Genomic DNA, 20,255 nt, shown 5'->3' with positions numbered 1-20,255 from the left:
ATGTACCAGAGAGCCATTTGTCTGTGTCGTTTTGCACCAGTTTTGAAAAAATGTATTTTTATTTCTCCCATAGCCCAATTTTTGTAGACTGCTACATGGCAGGACTTAGAGCATGCCAGGATCAGTCTCAAGTAGGAGAATGCCTCAGTTCATCTTTTCAATGCTTTTCTCTGTAGGATTAGTACATAACACAAGCTGAGAGGGCAGCTTTTCCTATGGTAGGTACTTAGATCCACAGATGCCTAAGTGCATCCAGGCACTTCTGAACTGCAAGGAAAACAAAGGCAGAAAGAGAGAATTTTAATTATATTCCTATCCCTTTAAAGAGGGGCCACAGCAAAATGGAGAAAGAGTATATTGGCAAATAGATTCCCTTTCTCTTCCTGCAAGTTCTACTGCTGTCTTTTTCAATGCTACTTCAAAGAACTACCTGTTTCATTGTTATGTTTGATATCAGGTTATTAAATGAAGAGTTTTTCTTTTTTTTATGAGAGGACTCTAAAGCATTATGATAGAAAAATGAGAAACTTTATTTGGGAGAAAAGTGTATTTATAATTCCTAAAGTTTAGAGACTAGTGTCCAGCCTTCCACTGTAACTTAAGAGAAAAAATCATAATATTAACTGCAAATAAACTAGTAAATTGCACACTTATACACAAATACTTTAAAGTACTGGGTTCAATGTTTATACTACTCAGAGTTCTCCAGAGATACCAAGGGTGTGTGTGTGTGTGTGTGTGTGTTCTAATAGAATTCTGATAGATGCATAGATAGATAGATGATAGATAGACAGATAGATAGATGATAGATAGATAAATAATCAGAGAATAAGGAGAACAAAAGGGAGAGGTGTTGATTTAATTCATTTTAAGAAAATGTCTTATATAATTGTGGGGGCTGGCAAGTCAAAAATCCCATGGGCAAACCACCAGGTCGTGATTCAGGTTAGAATGGTGTTACAGACTTGAGTCTGAAGGCTGGACACTCAGGCAGAATTTCTGTTCTGCAGTCTGGAGTCATAATTCCTTCTTCTGTGACAAACCTCAGACTTTGATCTCAAAGCCTTGGACAGATTGGATAAAGCCCACACACAATACGAAGGGTCATTTGCTTGACTTAAAGTCAGCTGATTTGAAATGCTAACCATGTATCTACAGCACAGTTTTTACTGTGACATCTAAACTAGTATCTGACCAAACAATTTGGACACCATCGTCTAGCAAAGTTAACACTTTAAAATAATAGTAGCAGTATTCTATAAAAACAAAAACAAGCCAGATGCAGATGGCTCATACCTGTAATCCTAGCTACTCAAGAGGCAGAGATGAGGAGGATCATGGTTCGAAGCCAACCTGAGCAAATAGCTCACAAGACACTATCTTAAAAACAAACAAACAAAAAACCCTTCACAAAAAAGGGCTGGTGGAGTGGCTCAAGGTATAGGCCCTGAGTTCAAACCCTAATACTGCAAAAAATAAACTAAAAAAAGTGATAAATGCTAACCCACTACTGTAAAAATGATATCTTCTTAGTACTTTAAAAATGTTATTTATATATATATATATATAGGCAGCACTGAGGTTTGAACTCAGGGCCTCATGCTTGCTAGGCAGGAGCTTTGCCACTTGAGTCTCTATCAGTCCAAAAATATTCTTTATACATGAGAATCTTTGAAGGAAGCCAAATCCTCCCTGATGACTTTCAACAGAAGATCTGAGGAGAGTTTTATTTTTAAAGTATGAGCTTTTCCCCCCTGTGTGACTAAAGGTTCTCAGGAACAATTTGGTCAACCATCATATTTATTATATTCTTTTGTTGGCAAAAGGGAGCATGCACAGGTGAATGTGCAATTTTTTCTTCAACCTTAATAAATTTTTATAGCTCCAATGTTTTAAACTGCTGGTTGTTTCTGTAATCTCTAGGGTTCTGGAATTATGGTGTTTGTAAAAAACCAGCATGCAAATCCCATATGGGTTTCATTTAAGAGGAAAACAAGGTAGAAACTGGAGGCTACTTCAAATACAGCAGCGCTGTCGGGTGAAGGAGAAGGGACTGCTGTGTGACAGGCTCAGCAGTTGATCAAAGAAACTGATCAAAATACCAAACCCACTACACCTTCTGAGGCGTACTTTATAAGGCCTTATACTCACAGGAGAAATTAAAAATGACACTTAGCCCCAAGTGAGTTCCTGGAGGTACTAGAACGACTGAAAACTTTAAAGAAACAAACAACAACAACAACAAAAAAAACTGGACTTTGATAATATAGAACTTAACAAAGCCAGCATAAATTATATTTCTATTTTCATTTCTTATTTGCAATAACCTTGTAATTTCCTTTGTTTTTTAAGGCACACACTGAACTGTTTTTCTCAGACTTATTTAAAAGAAGTACCTGTGTCTTTTTACAATCACTTGTCCCTTAACTTGAACAGCATAATCCAGAAGAAAAGAGCAGGCAAACCTTGAAAACAGATTTGCAATTCTTTGGGAATTTAGTGTTAGAGGTGGAGGAGTGGCAGCTGGTTCAATGTGAATTCTTGGAAGTAAAATATGTTGATAAAAATCAATTAACATTTATGGGACGCATATATGGCTTTGTCTCAATAGAGCTGTTGCCAAGAAAAATAATTCTCCAGTGTTTTTGGTTTTTGCACTCTTTCCTTAGAGCATGGCTTTGCTAGGCATCTCTGGCTTTTGCTAACCCAGCAACAAGTTTCACTCGTGGCTGCAATGCTTAGAAAATTAAAGCAAAAAAGTTCAAAAAAAATCTGTTTACTGAAGCTCTGTATGCTTACTACCCTTCAAATGCTGTCAATGCAACAGAGTTATTTTGTTTTCAGAAAAGTTATAGACTAAGCAGGAGGCAAGATACAGAATCAGACAACAAACGACCAATAGAAATACATCACTGGCCCCTTGGTTGTCAAAGATAATAGGACACAGAATTCAAATGAAGAAGGAGACTCTGGAGGAAAGTGCAGTAGTCCAGAAAAGGTGTGTGGGGTGGTGGAACTTGTACTGGGAATAAGAAGAAGTTCAGATTCCAAATAGGCAAAGAAAAATAAATGTTCAGCTCTAAAGTAGAATTTTCTACTCCCTCTCCTTACCATCTTATTTACCCCATAGTTTACTGCCCTGCTGTATACTGAGCATACAACACAAAAGTCTCTAAAGTTGTCCACAGTCTAATGTTGATCTTCTCAATATGATCAGTAGAGAAAAATGAACTGTAAATGGTGGAGATTCAGTAAAGTGCGTTGGGGAAAGTGGTTTACACCATGCAGCTCATTTAACTTTCAACAAGGACACCATCCTCCAGATGCATTGCTGAAGTTCTGATGGGAGAAAATGGCACAGTAAAAGTTAAAACAAAATCTGGATACTTCAATAAAAATTAAATGCACCAGTTCATTAATTTGGATGTGTGGAGAATAGGGGAAAATTTACTGTTAGAGGCATTAGATTTTAATTAGAATCAAATGCATTTTCTTTGGCGAATAAAAGTGTCTCACTTCTTTGTTTAGACTTCTTCTCACATATAACCTCATGACCCATTCACAATACCCATATCTTGGGGGCAAGTGGGCATAAGTTTCTCTTATTAGAACATGAAAACAACACATGTATCTACCATATTATTGCATGAAAATAAAAAGAAAAACAGTAGACAATTGTGTGGATTACTGGCAATTTTTGAGTATGTATCATTTGTTTATCTTTTTTCTTATTAGAATTCTAAATGCTTAATATAATAAGTGAAAAGCAGACTGAAACAAATAGAGAATTGGCAGTCATGGTGGCCCATGCCTGTAATTTCAGCTATTCTGGAGGTAGAGGTTGGGAGAATCACAGGTCGAAGCCATCCTGGCAAAAAGTTAGCGAGACTCCCATCACAACCAAGAAACCAGGTGTGGTGGTGTGCTCTGAGAAGTGTTGACATTATACTACATATCACAATATGTATGTCATGAGAAAGACAAATATTCTTACTTTCCATCAGGCACTGGTCTTTACTTATCTTTGTTCTCCTAGTGTTTCATATATAATAGATATTTGAAAAGTACTTGATGGATATAATTGCATTTTAATTAGTAAGATCTTGTGTTTTTTCAATAGTTACAAAAAAAAATCTTATTTTCAGCTTCTCTGTTAACCTGGGTTTCCTATCATTATCTGAGGATGAGACACACGTCCATGTTTCAGTAGTCTAATTTGGGGATCATTATTTGAAATCACGTCTGCCAGTATAACACTTGCAACCCAGAAGAGTCTAGCAGGGGCAGCACATCTTATGAGGTGTGTTCCATTCCTGTCAATGTGCCCAGCCTGACAGACCATCTCCTAGGACTTAGGACTACATCAGACAGTTTAGTGAACCAAGTGGACTTGCAGGGTTCTTCCACATTGAAGGCCTCCTTCTCTGAACTTGAATCTCTGGTTGAGCTTGAGGAGGCTGAGTTTAGGTGTTGAATCTATGACTTGGGGGGGGGGTGGGGAGAATCTATTGTCATTTCAACTTTGACCTGTCAGTGAAATGTGCTGTAAACCCAAAATGAGATCAGAATTGATTGAGGTAGAAAAATTAACTGGAGTGCTGTGTTCTTTGCCACACATTAGCTTAGTTTGACCATCTGCCAATGCAGAGTCCTAATTTCTGAGGCTTTTCTGCCTGGGTTTCAAGCTGACAGTTCTGTTGGTCCATGGTTACATCTACCAAAATTCCATGGGGAGAATGTGATTGGGAAAAGGGATAAAATTGCAATTAAAGACCTTAGCTTTTAAGGACTAATGTAATTGGTAGACATGAAGTAGGAACTTTATCTTTTTTCCCAAGAGCAAATTTGCAGACCATAAAAAGAAAAGCACTGTGTTTCAGCCAAGGGACTGGATTATTCAGTACCAGTAATAACAATAATTGCTAGCATTTATTGAGGAACTCTCATATATTAAAGATGTCATATCTGTATAGGGATTATCTCATTACTACAGAGAGTATATTAATAGGACAAATTTGGCAATTTTTGTTTTATGTTTAAAATATACAATGTGATGTTTTGGTAGGCTTATATATAGTGAAATATTATAACTAACAACTTAGTCTCTTTAATTCACATTTTAGTGTAGTGATACGAAAAGAATTTATTCCACTTGACAGAAAATTACGTTGTAAATATGTTTTACTGTTAACAATGAAAGAAACTATGAAGTTTCTCTTGTCAGAAAACCAAATATTACTAGAGTTTTTGGTAGTTCAAAAAAATCTGCTGCAAGCAGGAAAAGATTTTATAAACAAACTTGTAGCACCACTTTTCTTATATGGACAGTTGATAATGACTTTTTAGCTTATTTTATGTGTGGTCCTACAAGTTCACCTACAAGTTCAATCTCTAAATCCACCCCTTTTGTGATTTCTTACAGAAACATGTTTTCCTAGGACAGTTTGGTGCACAGAACTTCCCACTACTCAGAATACTGTTTGAAAATGTAAAAGATTTTCAAGCTACTTAGTGAGCTGAAGAAAATGAAAATCATAGCCATGTGTTAAGAGTAGACTTGTTACCTGAATGAGACTAAACTTTCCCTTTATGCTGTTAAGTACTTTTTAACCTTAAGAACCCTTTTGTGCAATAAGACAACTGTCTCTTGATAGAAAAAAAATTTAAAAAAAGGAAATGTTTTATATTATGACTACCATGTCATTTGGAGGAGGAGACACATTTATTTTATGATAAGGTTATACCACATTGTATCAAATTATTCTCAAAATGATTTCAAAAATAATGTGGAGGAAAAAAGTCCTAAGGTTATTTCTTCTTATGTGACCAGTAGCCCACTTGTCTCTGTTTTCCTCATCTATAAGACAGAGCTAGAAAAAATATCCATTTTACAGTGTGGTTCTGAGGATTAAATCTGAAGTATATATAGTACCTGATATGGTTTGATACTATTCAGTTTGAGCTATTTGAGGTACTATCCCAGGAAAAGATTAAGTAGAAATAAGCACTTTTTTTTTGCCCACTTGATAGTACTGGGGTTTGAACTCAGGGCCTTGTGGTTGCTAAGCAGGTGCTCTACAACTTGAGCCATGCCCCTAGCCCTTGTTTGCTTAAGTTATATATTTGGATAAGGGCTTGCATTTTTGTCCAGGGCTATCCTAAGACCACAGTACATGCACCACCTGGTTTGGTTAAGATGGTGTTTAGCCTCCTTTTTCCCCTGGGCTATCCTCGAACCACAATCCTCCCAATCACTGACTCCTGAGTAGCTGGAATTATAGATATGAGCCATTGTGCCCAGCCCCAATAACTATTTAATTTATCTATTTCTTATAAGAAATAAAATTAGAAATCAGGATAGTATCTGAATTAAGATAAGAGAGTCATTCTTTGCAAAGCACTTCATGGCCCAATATAAAACAGGCTTGTTTTAGTAACTTCAGTTGTTTTTACTTTTTCTAACATTACAAATTCTTTTTAAGCATGTATAATGTACCAAAATACAATAGTTAATAGAAAACCATATAAAAGGGAGATCATTTGTCCTTGGGGAGATTTATTGTCAACTGATTTAAGCAGTGTAAAAAGACAGGTCATGAACTAATGGGGTGGACTGAAGTCAAAGCTGAGTACTAGGTGAATAGCAATTTGTTTCAATCCATGGGTTCTGAAGGCACATTCCCTCCCTGCAGGTACTTGGCAGGTCAACATTGTTTTTCACAGACTATCATAAATCTCTAATGACCATCCCTTAGATATAAATACATAAACATATTTGTATATATAAATTTATATAGATAAAAATATACATGAGGTATTTTCCATGTACAATATGGAATTTCTGAAATAATAAAAGATCTAACACCTACAGTCAGGGTATTTTAAAAAATGTTCAATCTCTTGCAGTTTATTAAGCAATTATATATAATGCCAAAAATATTCTAGAGTATGTATATTACTGAGCCTTTCTGCAAGTTCTTCTAAGTGGAGCTTATGCTAATTCAGAGCATAAACCACCCCACTCCAGTTCAGAAGTATACCAGAACCTGTGTACTATGCTACCCTAAAACTGCCAAAAATTATCAGACCTGAAATGAATTCAATTATAATCAACTTGGATGCCTTACCTTTTTAATCAGTCCATAGAAAACATTAACACTAAACACATCTTAAAATTGTGGAGCCATTTAGGAATAACTAAGAATCCGCATTTACCTCAAAGCAAATGGGTTCTGTTCTATAGCAGAGATTTGGATACCAGGGGTTGTTTGTTTATTTTGATGTTATAGAGGTATCAATTTCATTTAATAGCCATTTGTATAGTGTTATAATGTGCCAGGGACTGGTGCTTTAAACCTGTTATCTTGTTTGATGCTTATACTGATTTTAAGAGTTTGCTATTGTCATGTTTTCATTTATATAAAGAAACTGAAGCACAGATGGAGTAATTTGCTAAAGATCCCCATTGCTAGTGAATGGTAGAGTGAGCATTGTATCACAACTGATCTGGTTTTAGCATCTATGACCCTAACTTTTAGACATTAGAGCAGGGGGAGTGGAACATTTTCAAGGAATATCAACAATGAGAGTGCTTTTCTTTTCTTTATTGTTTTTGTTTTTTTTTTCTTGAGCACTAGTCAAGATGAAAGGTCCAACTACTTAGCATGGCGTGATAACTTTCTTCTTTGTCCCCTATACCCTACAGTACTCTCCCATTGTACTGCTAGCTTTATAGCAGCTCCAAGGGATGCTTTCGATTTAAAATACCCAGTACCACTACTCAGTTTCCTACCTTTGCCCCCTCAGCTTCTCACAGTGATCCTCAACTAAACATTATATTTAAACTCCAGTAGACTGATGCATTATACTGTGTACAGCCTTCATTATTATATATTATATTTCAGTTCACCTTCTGGTCTTGTGTCTGCCTCTCATACTGCACAAGTTCCTTGAAGACAGTGAGTATGAAAAAGATTCACATTATAAAGAAGAAAGTTGAAAAATATGTAAAATAGTAACTACTCCCCAGTGCAAGAATAATAAAAAAGTAACTTGTTCACCTCACATACAGGGTGTAAAGAATGGAGGGAATATGTGAAAATGTTAATTGTAATTGTCTGAGTAGTAGGACTTATTATGAGAAATACTTTTTGTATGCTTTCTCTAAATTTTTCAAATTCTCTATAATGATATTACAGAATTACTTTTATAGAATTAAAATATATAAGCATGACCTAGGTCTGTTAAAAATGAACATGGAGCTCTTCACTGAATAAGAACATTACATAGTAAGGAGTTGAAAACACTCCCAACTGTTAACATGTGTAATTTGGTGAGCGTTTAATATATTTAGACCAAGGGAGAATAAAGAAATTTATTGTGACATCTCTGCTTAAACTGGGGAAATCCTCCTGTACCATTTATCTTAAAAATTTTGGAACTCCCCAGCATGTTTATTTGTTTTTTACCAAAAAAAAACTCCTTACATGTTTCTCCTTTCTCTGACCCTATCTAGCAATAAATAAATAAATACATAAGTAAACAAATGTAGAATTTGAAACAATGTTATAACAGAAAGGACCTCAGATATATGTAGACCAACAATGTGACATATATCTATATATTTCTTTTAAGATGAATTAATGATTATCTCATTTACTCAGGATAATTTATTGTTCATATTTATAAAATTCTACTTCAAGAGAACCTTATAAGCTTCAGTTCTTACCCTTACAAGCCCACTTTAGAGTCTGTTTAAATAAACAAAGTGAAAGAAAGTCATTCTTAAAATGATAAATCACAGTAAATTAATTAGAGGACCATGTAGGGTTTTAAAAACCTTTTTGCTTTATGAAGTATAAACATACATTTAAATTCAGAAACTTATAAGTATAAGAAAATAATAGTCAGATGACAGGCGATCATTCCTGTTTACAATTAAACTGAATATATATATCTCAGATAAATTCAGATTTCTATTTTGTATTGTTTCATAATACTTAGAAATTGATGGATCTAATTAATTATTTATTGACATTTGTCCAATATATTACTGATAAATGTTTAATATTTAAATAATTACAATTTTTGAGAAAATATAGAACACTATAAATATAATATTATACTACAAAAATTTGTAAACACTGTATTTATAGTACGTATATGTTCAGAATCACTTTAAAATTCCACAATGTCTCAAAATAATCATTAACATATTATTCATTAAAGTAGATTTATTTTTATCACAGGAGTGCAGTAATTTTTAAGGATGAAGTGCAGCGGTCCAAAGATCTAGATTCTACACACAAAGAACTTGGGTTGTGGATAATGAATGAAATATGCAAAACAGAGATTGCCCTTGGCCTTGCCAGTTATGATGAATGGGAAGTGAAGGGGTGGTGAGGAGTTTCTCTCTGGAGGTCAGAGAAGAGAAAATCCAAGAATCCAAGTAACAGTTGAACCATTGGTGGGAAAGGTGGAAGATGATTAGGGCAAAAGAAGGTTCGCATGGTCAGATTGTGACAGGAAATTGATCTCTGGTGAGGGAGAAAAGAAAGTCTACATCAAAGGGTAAATGCAAAGGATTAGTAATTTGTAAACTCAGAGCTGTAGTTAAGACTGCATAAGAAGCCTATGTGAATGTCTGGCTACAAAATAGAACTGAATTGTTCTCAGTGCCGAAGGTCAGGTAGACTGGGAGCTCAAAGCAAACTCTGCAATTTGAAAGTTGGTGATTTAAGTTTAAAAAATTAAGTCTGTAGTTACTTGGATTCTGCATCAATGGATATTTAGTACAGCAGGAAATTTTATAATTTAGGAAAGTAGAGAGTAATAACTGTATTTGTTGTTTCTATCTTACTTGAATCCAAATTTCACAGATTTGGTGTGTCAGCACATATTTCCCTGGGTGGAAAATGTTATTAACCTACTGATAAAAGTTTTGTACTTTTTGAGAATTCATCACACTGTCATTTTTTGGGTGCCTGGAATTGTGTGGAATGGTAAGCAGTTACAGTAACACTTTGAAAGTCATTGTTCCATGTGTTATTTACTTTTGCATTCTCCAGACTTTTCATGGTACCTAGTGCAAAGCAGATGTTTAGAACTGTTTATTAAAACAATGAATGATATAGTTAACTGATAGCATTTCAACTTCAACAACCTAATTGTCAATTAACTAGAAATTTTAAATCAACTCACCTGTGGTGACTTCCTAACAGGTCTAATGTGTCGGGTTTTGGTGGACACAAGGATCTGCATTCCATTCAGCGTTATGGAATTCAAATCTAATGACAAAACTACCTTTTAATTAGATAAATAATTAACTAAAGTTAATTTCATTATGATTCGTTAATATAGAACCTTTAGGCTGTAAATTATCAGTAGCTATATATGTAATTACATTACTAATTAAACCTCTGAAACTGATCAGAGCTTTATATCAAGGTCCTTTAATATTTGATTTAACTTGTATTGCTAACTTGAGAGTTAACTCTTCTATGTGATATATCCCTTTCTCTACCTTCCAAATAATTAAAGCATTATATTTATCTGATTTTCGTTTTCTTTCCAGCTTACTTTTAGCTACAGCATTTTCTTTCAAACTGTTTATAATGAAGATTTTAAAATTACAATGATAGTAGCAAAACTTCTTTCATGTTGAAGAAGTTTTGCAGCCTCCTTATTTTGCTGCATAACCATTTCAAACCTTTAACCTTGAAGATGATTATAATGAATTAGTTTATTTTTCAAAAATAGACTGATTTCATCTAAATTCTTTGCAACTGTTATTAATTACTTCATTAATGAACATTCAGAGTTCTTTCAAGAAGGATTATATATCAACAAGAAAACATCAATTTAGGAGGAAAGAATACAATGGAATTATGTCTGAGTAATTTAAAGAGAGCTGGGCTGTGAAAGTGAAGGCTTTCGCATTCTGCAGTACAGAGTAGTTTTGTTTTCTTTCTTTGCATTACATCATGTTGTCTTAAAAATTTAGGAACTATAATTTTTCAAGATGACAAGCTTTTTATGTTTCTTAATCCATTTACCTTTTCTGATTACAATTTAATTTGAAGGCACTCTTTATGCAAAAGTTTCTGCAGAAAGACAATGTTCAAGAAAGAAAAACGGCAACATGGAAAGAAAATGCTGGTATTGAGTTCTCCCTAAATTTTGATCTGCATTTATAATATTAAGTAAGAAAAAAAGCCAAGGATTATCATTAGTCTACGATTATAATTCCTCATCAATAAATTTTGATGATATTCCTATAAGTAGAATCTTTAAGACTATATAATTCTTGTTAAGCCCAGAAAATAACTGTAAATTATCTGTGGCTTTGAGAAAATACAATTAAATTAACTTGTTAAAAGAAATAATAAAGAAACAATTTAATTATATTTCTTTCACAGTTCAGGTCATTATAAACTCCAGTGGAAGAATTTCTCTTTAAAAAGTACATCTTGTTATGTGTTTAAAAATATTTTCTTGGGATTTAAGAAATAATTATATACCCTGTGAAATTAATTGCTGTAAAAAATATTTCAGACATTTATTCTTTTTACTTTATACATTCCTATCAATCTTGCCCAGGAGTAATAACTCTCATATCTATTATATAGATATTTAGCTAGATCTTAAAATGCAGCCAAAGTTCTTTTCAATACTCCAGAGACATTTGACTTGCAAAATCATCATGTTCTGTCATCCTTATATATTAGGTTTATGTTGCAGTCACCTAATAGATAATTGTCATTAAGATAATCACATAATGGCATATCTCTCCAGTGGACCAGCAAAAAAGAAACTGTCTTAAAGTCATTCTAGTTGATTGAATTTGGAAGCTTGAGAATACTTTTAAACAAATCTAGCTAAATAAATGTGCACCCTGGAGAGCAGAATGGGTTTTTGTTTTTAATCCATTAAAGGTCCTTTAATTTCTTCACAGTTCTCTGTCTGTCCCCTCTTAGCCATTTCCCTTCAATGAAGGAACATTTATACAATGACAGTTAGAGAGAAAATACCCTCATTGATTTCAATGAACCATCTAAGCAGGTGGTTTAAATAAAGCCCCAGAACTCCAAATATAGGTCTTAACCAGGAAGTTCTGGATGCTCACTGCTTTGCTCTGTAATAACCTGAGGGAAAGGGAAGAGGACTCTTGGACAGATGTGTTTAAATAAGAGTGTGCTTTGTGTCTTCTAGGGATGGTGTACATCAAATAGGAAAATGGATAAGATACGAAAAGAAAGCTAAATGTGCATCTGAAATGCAGTACTCACGGTGGACTACCTCAGAAAACTAGATAGGTAAATTTTAGCAATGAAATCAGATACTTAAAAAGTATCTGATACTTAAAAAGGCAATTTTATTCAGTTATCCTTAAAAGACTGATGGTAGCAAATAGCTTAGAAGAGAATTGGGGAAACAGATAGTGCTTTTTGCTATGAGACCATTTAATAGTGATTATACCTAGAAAGATTTTTTTCTCAAGGAGCCAAGTTTCATGAGTGGAGCCCACTTATACTAGTTCTGTATAGACTAGTGTGTTTGTAGTTGATTGGAATTGTCTAGACTCATGTGAAGTGAGCTCTATTACTCTTAATACTGACACAATTTTCTGTTCCTTTTCGTTTTTGGTTAAATATAACATTCTATTGTTAGCCAGTATTATCTCCCACTCAGTACAGGTCAGCAATAGCTGTGTATTTGCCCTTAGTAGGCATGTAAGTTGTAAGTGTATAACTCATCTGCTCAGTGAGGCCAGGAGAAGTAAATGGCTTCAATTCTTTAACATCTATTTTAAAGGCAGCTATGGATGGTGCAAGGAAGTGACCTGTTGCCTAAAACAGTTCACCTTGTGTCAGAGTGGATTGCCCTTGGTTTTCTTAGAACATTTTAGCTCAATTGCTTGGCCAGTTTTCTCAAGAAAACTGTTTCTTTATCGGATCATAGCGATTAATCAATTTAACTGCAAAAAAACTGTCATTAGAAAGTACACAATTCACAATAATTTATTCAGATTCATTTCATTTTGAGAATGGAAAAAAAACCGACATTAACTGAAACTGTAATACAGATATAAATCGACCATAATGCAGCCATTAGCAACAGTTTCAGTGTATTGAAATTCTTCCTACCTTTCCATAATAATTGATATTCAACTGTAGAAATCTTTATGTTCTTGGGTATTTCATTTGCATATTAAATTTGATTCAGAGGACCTAATTCTTTAGAAACATAATTAGAAATAAGTACCCAGAGACAGACTAATTTGGTCAAATGATGGGAAGTGGCTGGTACCAGGAAAGAAAAAAGACTAAAGATGCTAGCGCTGAGGTTAAATTGGTTTGGAGTTCATTTTTAATTTTTTTCTGCCACTAGCCTGCAAGATCTGACAATTTATTTAATACCTAATGTCCTTATCTATATAATTGGGTTTCTATGATAGCCATATTTCAGGATTGTTTTCAAGATTAAGTGACTTCACATAACTATGATTAATACCTGCTAGTAAGCTCCCAATAATCATTTGATAGTATTTGGTGGGGGCTGGGGAGGGAGTGGGGAAGGAGACAAGCAAAGTAGGCAAGGATAGAATCCATTCAAATGAATCAAATCCTGACTCTTTGCTTCCTTGCCTTATAACTATGGAGGTGCTACATACTCTATTTATTTATAAAACTTGGATGTTAGAACCTTGTGGTCATAGGATGTTCCAGAATTTGAGCTGATTTCCCTTCTCTAGATGAGACTATATTTTCTCATTTAGTTTTGTAATAAAGTCAAAATTACAAGATAGTAAGAGATTTCAAATCTAAGTTCTTCCTTTCCCTTTCCTCTCTAATAATTGCTTGATATTCCTCCACTACTTCTTGTATTCTCCTTGTGTTTTACGTAGTCCCAATAATTGCAAGTGCTCTGCAAGTATTCATTCTGAAATGGAGGTAAACCACAGAAACCACCGAGAGTTTCTCTCTTTCTCTCTCTCTCTCTCTCTCTCTCTCTCTCTCTCTCGCTTTTCTCCCTAAGTCTCTTCTTTAGTGCCCCTGGTCTCATAAGAGGCCAGCTTTAAAAGTGAAACATTGCAACAGCAAAGCTTCTCATAGTATTAGCCTTACCTGGGAACTTGTTAGAAGTGCACACTTCCAGTGCATCTTTGGAGGTGTGGCCAGTTTGTGTTCTAACAATCCTTCCAGGTGCTCTTGATGCTTACTAAAGTTTGAAAACCTCTGCTTTCTACACAGCGCAGCCATCAACAAACAACTTTCCAAGCACTATTGATTTCTCAACATAGGTAAGCATGTTGTAGAGACCCATGGAGATCACATTTGTTCATCTTATCAACTTCCTAGGATAAGGGAATATTTTTATATGGCATTATTAAGGGATCTTCAGATTAGACATGAGAAATTCAAAAATGTCTTCTCTCATTTTACTTAAAAGATTATTTTAAAGAATCAGTGCTTGGTTTCTAATATACTTTAAATAAATGACAGCAATTATTACTACTGCTACTACTACTTTATACCAATCTAATATATTTTATTTAAAAACTTCCACTTCCTATTTGTGTACTGTGTACCTATTATGTAGAAGCAACTCTGCTAGTGGACTGGAAAACAAAGAGTTGAGAAAGACATTCTTCTACATTCAAGAGCTTTTGTTTGACCCACAGATTTTTAATAATTCATGATGGCCAGAAACGTATCTGTTCTTGTTCACCAGTGTACCTAACCCAGTACCTGGATCTGAGTTGATTGTTTCATAAGCATTTCTTTAATGAAAAATGCATGCACTCATGAATCCAAATACCTATTTAAAGGAAAAAAGTTCCATCTGCCTTTTCTTTGTCTGATTTTTCCCTCAAAGGATCCTGTGGTCTTTTGTGTGTAGATTGAGTAATCCAGGTGGGCACATTTGCACAGCAGAGTCTAGGAGACATTAATCCTGTTGTTTGCACACCATTATGGCTTATTCAGGTGTCTGAACACTCACCTGCACACAGCAGTCTCAGACTTGACATTTCAACCTGAGGTGGTACAGAATTTTTAATGCTGATGCTAATGAGACAAAATCTCCCATCTCACAGGCTCACCATGATTTAGTATGAAACCCTATACCTCAGAAGGATTTGATAGATCAGTGGGATTCTACAGTTTTTCTTAGTTTAACTGGGGTTTCTATAATAAATCAGGCCATTATCCAGCTTGTTAAGTAGTCAAACTAATGCTACTTACTTAGAAATCAAAATAACTGTGATGGTAAGGCTGGGGAAAGGGGAAGCTATAGTTGACACATCAGCTTCAAACAAACACCGTACTGTTTTTGGAGAAACACCATGTCAAAAACGTTTTTATTAAATCTCAAAAAGTGCAGCCATTTAGTTTAATCTTCAGAGAGTTGTGCACTGGTACACAGTGGAGATATGACGTGTAAGAGAAAACCTGTACTTTGTCCTTCATTGTACTAAACTCTGATCAAGCTGTGATTTATCTCCCTAGCTGATACTGAAGCAAATTCGCCCTGAAACTCAATACAGTTTTAAACACAGAGAAACCCACTCAGCTAATTAACATATTTGGAAGTGTCTTGAATACCTTTATTTGGGCTACATTCAGAAAGCAATCCAGACCTGAAATTGCTGTGGCAGAGTAATTATTTGTTTTAGACATTGAGGCATTTTTGATAATCATTTCAGAAAGGTCATCTGAAAAACCAGATAACTCTGCTTAAAGTTAGCCCATTGTTCTTCCTTTGAATACTTTAGAGGGAAGACATTATTGAAATTTCTATGCTATTATTATAGTTTCAACCACTTTGTAAAATACCTTACCACATACATTCAATATCAGAAATCTTATTTTCCATCATAAAGAATCATTCCTCCTTTATTCTATTCTTCAGAATTATAAAAATGTTCAACTTGTACCACAGCAATATGAAATTCTAGCTTCTATAATACTCTAAAGGCTTTTAAGATGTAAGACATATCAATGAAGCTGTCTTTTATCTGCCATGTAGCATTTTTTTTAAAAGGCATGGGTTTAGAGACTTTGCCAATCCTGAATACTTTTGCCATTTGATAGGAGGCATGTTTCCATCTCTAATCCTTATTTCTCATCTGAATAAAAGAAAGTTGTATCTACTACAAAATTTTGTTGCTAGTAGTAATTGGAAAAGTATATGTACTGTGCCTCCCACTAACACAGTAGGTGCTCGGTAAATGGTAGCTATTCATTACTATGATCATTTTCCTTTCTTTACATAGGAGGAACTTAAGTGCCAGAAACTATAAGTTATCTTGCCCAATCTTGCAATGGCAGTAGACTTGAAGTTAACATACAGATATCTGGAACCCCTTCTGTCCTGATTCAGGACCTTCCAACACACCAGATGTGACCTTAGGTCACTCAGTGATGAACAAATGCTCTCATCTATAAAATTAAGTGATCAGACTAAATCAGCCTTCTTACCAGAGGGCGAATGCAAAGGGAGCCCCCTGATATCAAATGCAAATATATAGTACTGCCTGTGCACACATACAAACACATGTATATTTTTCCAAATTGTCCCATATCCAAACAAATGTAAGGCATCACTGGGTGAAAGTTCTCAAAAATCCCTTAAAAGCTTAACATCTCTTCTCCATAACGAAGTGCTACTATACTAGCATAAAATGTTTCTGAGAGTATTTCTTAAGGAAATAATATGCTCAAGTGACGAAACATACAATCTCTTGGTACAGGCTTATGACCAGTAGGGAGAGAGATTTGTCATCCAGTTAAATCTTTGTTATTTTCTTTATGTCACAAATAGAAGAAGAAAATATTGAGTTGATTTAAAACAGCTGGGAGATAGGATTATGATTAATTATTGCTATGACCACACCCTGAGTTTTCTTTACTGCCACTTTGTAATGTCTTGTTTTCATTCACAAATAAATTATAGATGCAAATGATTCTGATTGGGGAACTGAGACCACGGGCCCAATGCTTCTCTGCTTATGGGTATAAGAGACTACAGTATCCTTTTAAATCTCTAACATAATAAGGAGCTGGTGGGTGTGATAGAACTAATTTATATTCTTGCTAGCCCAGGATTTGCTGGGGGTTATTGGCCCATTTGAGTTTTCTTCTACCTCACTGGGAAAATAAGAGTTTGACATAAATAAGGTCTCAATTCCCTTAGTTCTCTAAATCCCAGGCTGACAACTCTCAGACTGAAGGGCACATATCATATAAGATTATCTAATGGCTACAAAAATTTTATTATTTATTTATTTATTTAGCTGTAATGGGGTTTTGAGCTTACTAGACAGGCAATCTACAACTTGAGCCATGCTCCCAGCCTTTTTTGTTTTAGTTATTTTTCAGATAAGGTCTCCTTACCAATGCAAGCTTTGGACCACATCCTCCTACTCATTTCTCCTGCATAGCTGGGACCACAGGCACATGCCACCACATCCAGCTTGTTTTGATGAGATGGGGGGTCTCACTAACTTTTTGCCTGGCTGGTATTAGAACTCGTTCCTACTATTCTTTTTCTCCCAGCTAGTTAATATTATAGGAATGAGCCATCATACTCAGCCTCTTTTTTTTCTTTTTCTTTTTCTTTTTTTTTTTTTAGAGATTAGTTTTTGTTGTGCAGCCCAGGCTAGCCTTGAACTCAAGAGCATGGCTAGAAAATCTTGTTGAGTTTATCTAACTTGGAGTTTTCTACCATAACCCATAAATAATTACTAACCTACCTTTCAGCCTAACCTAATCTTGTCCTTATCCATTTAAATTTACTTTGACAACTAGAAATATCCTCCTCCCTCTGAAATTGTATTCCTTGTAATTGTGTCAAGAGAATTACATTTCTAAACCTGCTTTGAAAGAATTAGATGTCAATGTTAATCCTATGATACACTGAAGGCCATTTACAGATCTAAGCAAATATTTTAGGTTGAATGTGTGAACTCTAAACTTGGATGGAATTCTAAATCTGGCTGTCTCTGGGGCTCAAGCTCTTCTATTGGTCCTGGCATAGAGAGGGAATTCAGGAAATAAGAGTGTATATGGAGTGAATGAGGCAAATGTCTGTGCCTCAAACCTAAACTCCTCAGTCTGGCTTTCTAGGCCTACCTCATCCTCACTTTGCCTTTCCACTGCAACCTAACTCCTTTCCATCTGGGCGGGTTAATGTTTTCTCCCCAAGTACCCATATGCCCACCCAAGTTCCAGATTCAAGCTTTGGCTAATGTTGTTCTTGGTCAGAAATACAGGAATGGCCCCCTTCCTGTAATCTTTTCCCCAAGACCTGTCTCCATTCTTTTAGCCATTTCTGTAGATCCTACCTCATACCAAAAACTTTTTGTGGTCTCTCTTCGAAAAATCACATTTAACCTTTGATTTCCATAATAAAATAAAACTAGTAAATTGTCATTATTTGTATATGGTTCTTAGAAATCATGCAAGTTGAAAGCTACAAAGATAAGTGTCTTACTCACCTACAGTTTGATTTTCTTTTTCCTGATGTTGTAATCTTGTTTGTTTTAAGGACAATGGCTTTGAATTCTCTTACTACCAAAGAGTTACACAATGATAATCAAGTTGTGAAAGATCACTAAATAATTGTGGACTGTTGAGAGTTATAATCACAGTCTTTTCTATCTTTTTCATTAAAAAAAAATTGTATAATGAATGAGGCCTTAAGACAGGAAAAAAAATGAAAATAACTCATATTTAGAATTTGATTCCAAGTGGAAAATGGCCATGTTTACAAGGAAATATCTGTTTATCCATAAATGTTTATCTCTAAGTTTCTTATAGATAAATATGTATACAATATAACATATGAATTACGTAGGTGATGTTTTAGAGAGAAATAATATTCTGGCCATTAAACGTAAAAATACAATTTTTCTTTTTGCAGAGCTAGGGCTGAAACCCAGGGACTCACATTTAGAAGGCAAGAACTGTGCTACTGAGATATAACCCAACCAGAAGTACTATTGTCAAAATAGTCTCCTTAGACTAAAGTTTACTTGACATCGGGAGTTGTGCCTACTCCTTAATGTACATCTTGCTCACATTTAACTGGAAAAATCTTTGATGGACACCTTCGCTACAGAACCTTTCTAATTCATTCATCTGTCATTAAAAAAGGAAAGCTACCCATAACCAATCTAAATATTTTTGCATAATCACTCCCCCACCCCTCAAAAGAGAGACTTAAGAGACTTCTCTTGTTCTTGCATCCTTTGCATTTCTGTGAATAATCATGTTGGTTGTCTTTTTCTTATCTTACAGGTTTGTATTATCCCTAGAAATAATCCTTATTTAAATTAAGACAGTACAGGGCACTGTGTCAGTAAGTCTTCACTTACATATTTCCTTTTCCCTCTCTTGCCAAATCTACCTTTCTACCCTTCCCTTAGTACCGCCAGGCCTTGTAGAATGAGGAGTGCAGGGATCTGTTGGGTCATTGAAAGACACAGTGTGAATATAATTCTGCATGTAAAGGCCAAGGGCTTTATTAAATCAGGCGAAGTAACTGCACATGATAGACAAACCTTCAGGAAAGAGGGAAAAAAAAGCAGGGCTCATCCTCTTTCTTTCTTCACTTCATAAATATTCTTAGGCCTTTAGGTTGAAATACTGACTCAGAACAGGGTAAGAAGGACCTCGTCATAATGAAAGAATAATGCCATTTGGTTTAAAGTCTCAGTGGAGATAAAATTGGCAGGGCAGGCTGTTAATGAATCCATCAAAAGTTTATCTCTGAGTTGGCTTCTTATCAAGGAAATTTTTCATCTCAGAAAAATTCAGTATCTACTAACAACCACTTTCTGGGCCCTCAAACAATCATTATTGCTCTAAGACTTTGCCAGGTGGGTTCTATTCTAGATAAAATTCTGCAATTTTATCTAAAAAATCTTTAATATAAATATCAGATTTACAAACTTAATTTCAGCCATCCTGATTTCTAATTTAAAAGCCTGAAATTTTAGATTTCAAATGCTTTGAGTTTATGTAGTCTGCGGAGTACATCTACAATGATGAAAAAGATGTGCAAATTTAAGTAATATGGCTCCATTGCCTGAGCAAAGGACACTTTTTTTTGTTAAAGTTAGCCTTTTTATATGTGATGTTTTTCTTCAAGTGTTCTTTATTCCAAAGCCAATCATTGCTATTAATCTCACACTGTAAAATAAATTGCATCTTCTGTTTGATTAAAGAAAGCTGTTTCTCAACTTAAAAGGA

The 20,255-nt window shown here is 34.8% G+C and overlaps 1 protein-coding gene and 1 long non-coding RNA gene across 44 annotated transcripts in view; both read left to right on the top strand.

Annotated features, from left to right (window-relative positions):
- Positions 1 to 20,255, top strand: part of Nrxn1 (neurexin 1) — a 1,065,367-nt gene that overhangs the window by 145,130 nt on the left and 899,982 nt on the right. The window lies entirely within an intron of this gene.
- LOC141414811 (uncharacterized) overlaps positions 1 to 20,255 on the top strand; it is a 92,898-nt gene that overhangs the window by 47,626 nt on the left and 25,017 nt on the right. Inside the window, exons 2-3 of the long non-coding RNA XR_012439683.1 lie at positions 14,253 to 14,302; positions 16,957 to 20,255. The exon at positions 16,957 to 20,255 is cut by the window's right edge and continues 25,017 nt beyond it. This is a non-coding gene — a long non-coding RNA (uncharacterized lncRNA). The remainder of the gene's footprint in view (positions 1 to 14,252; positions 14,303 to 16,956) is intronic.

Source organism: Castor canadensis, chromosome 12, assembly GCF_047511655.1.
Source record: "Castor canadensis chromosome 12, mCasCan1.hap1v2, whole genome shotgun sequence".
Classification (NCBI taxonomy): Eukaryota; Metazoa; Chordata; class Mammalia; order Rodentia; family Castoridae; genus Castor; species Castor canadensis.
The sequence above is the reverse complement of the archived record's forward strand: the minus strand, read 5'-3'. Positions and strand labels throughout refer to the sequence as shown.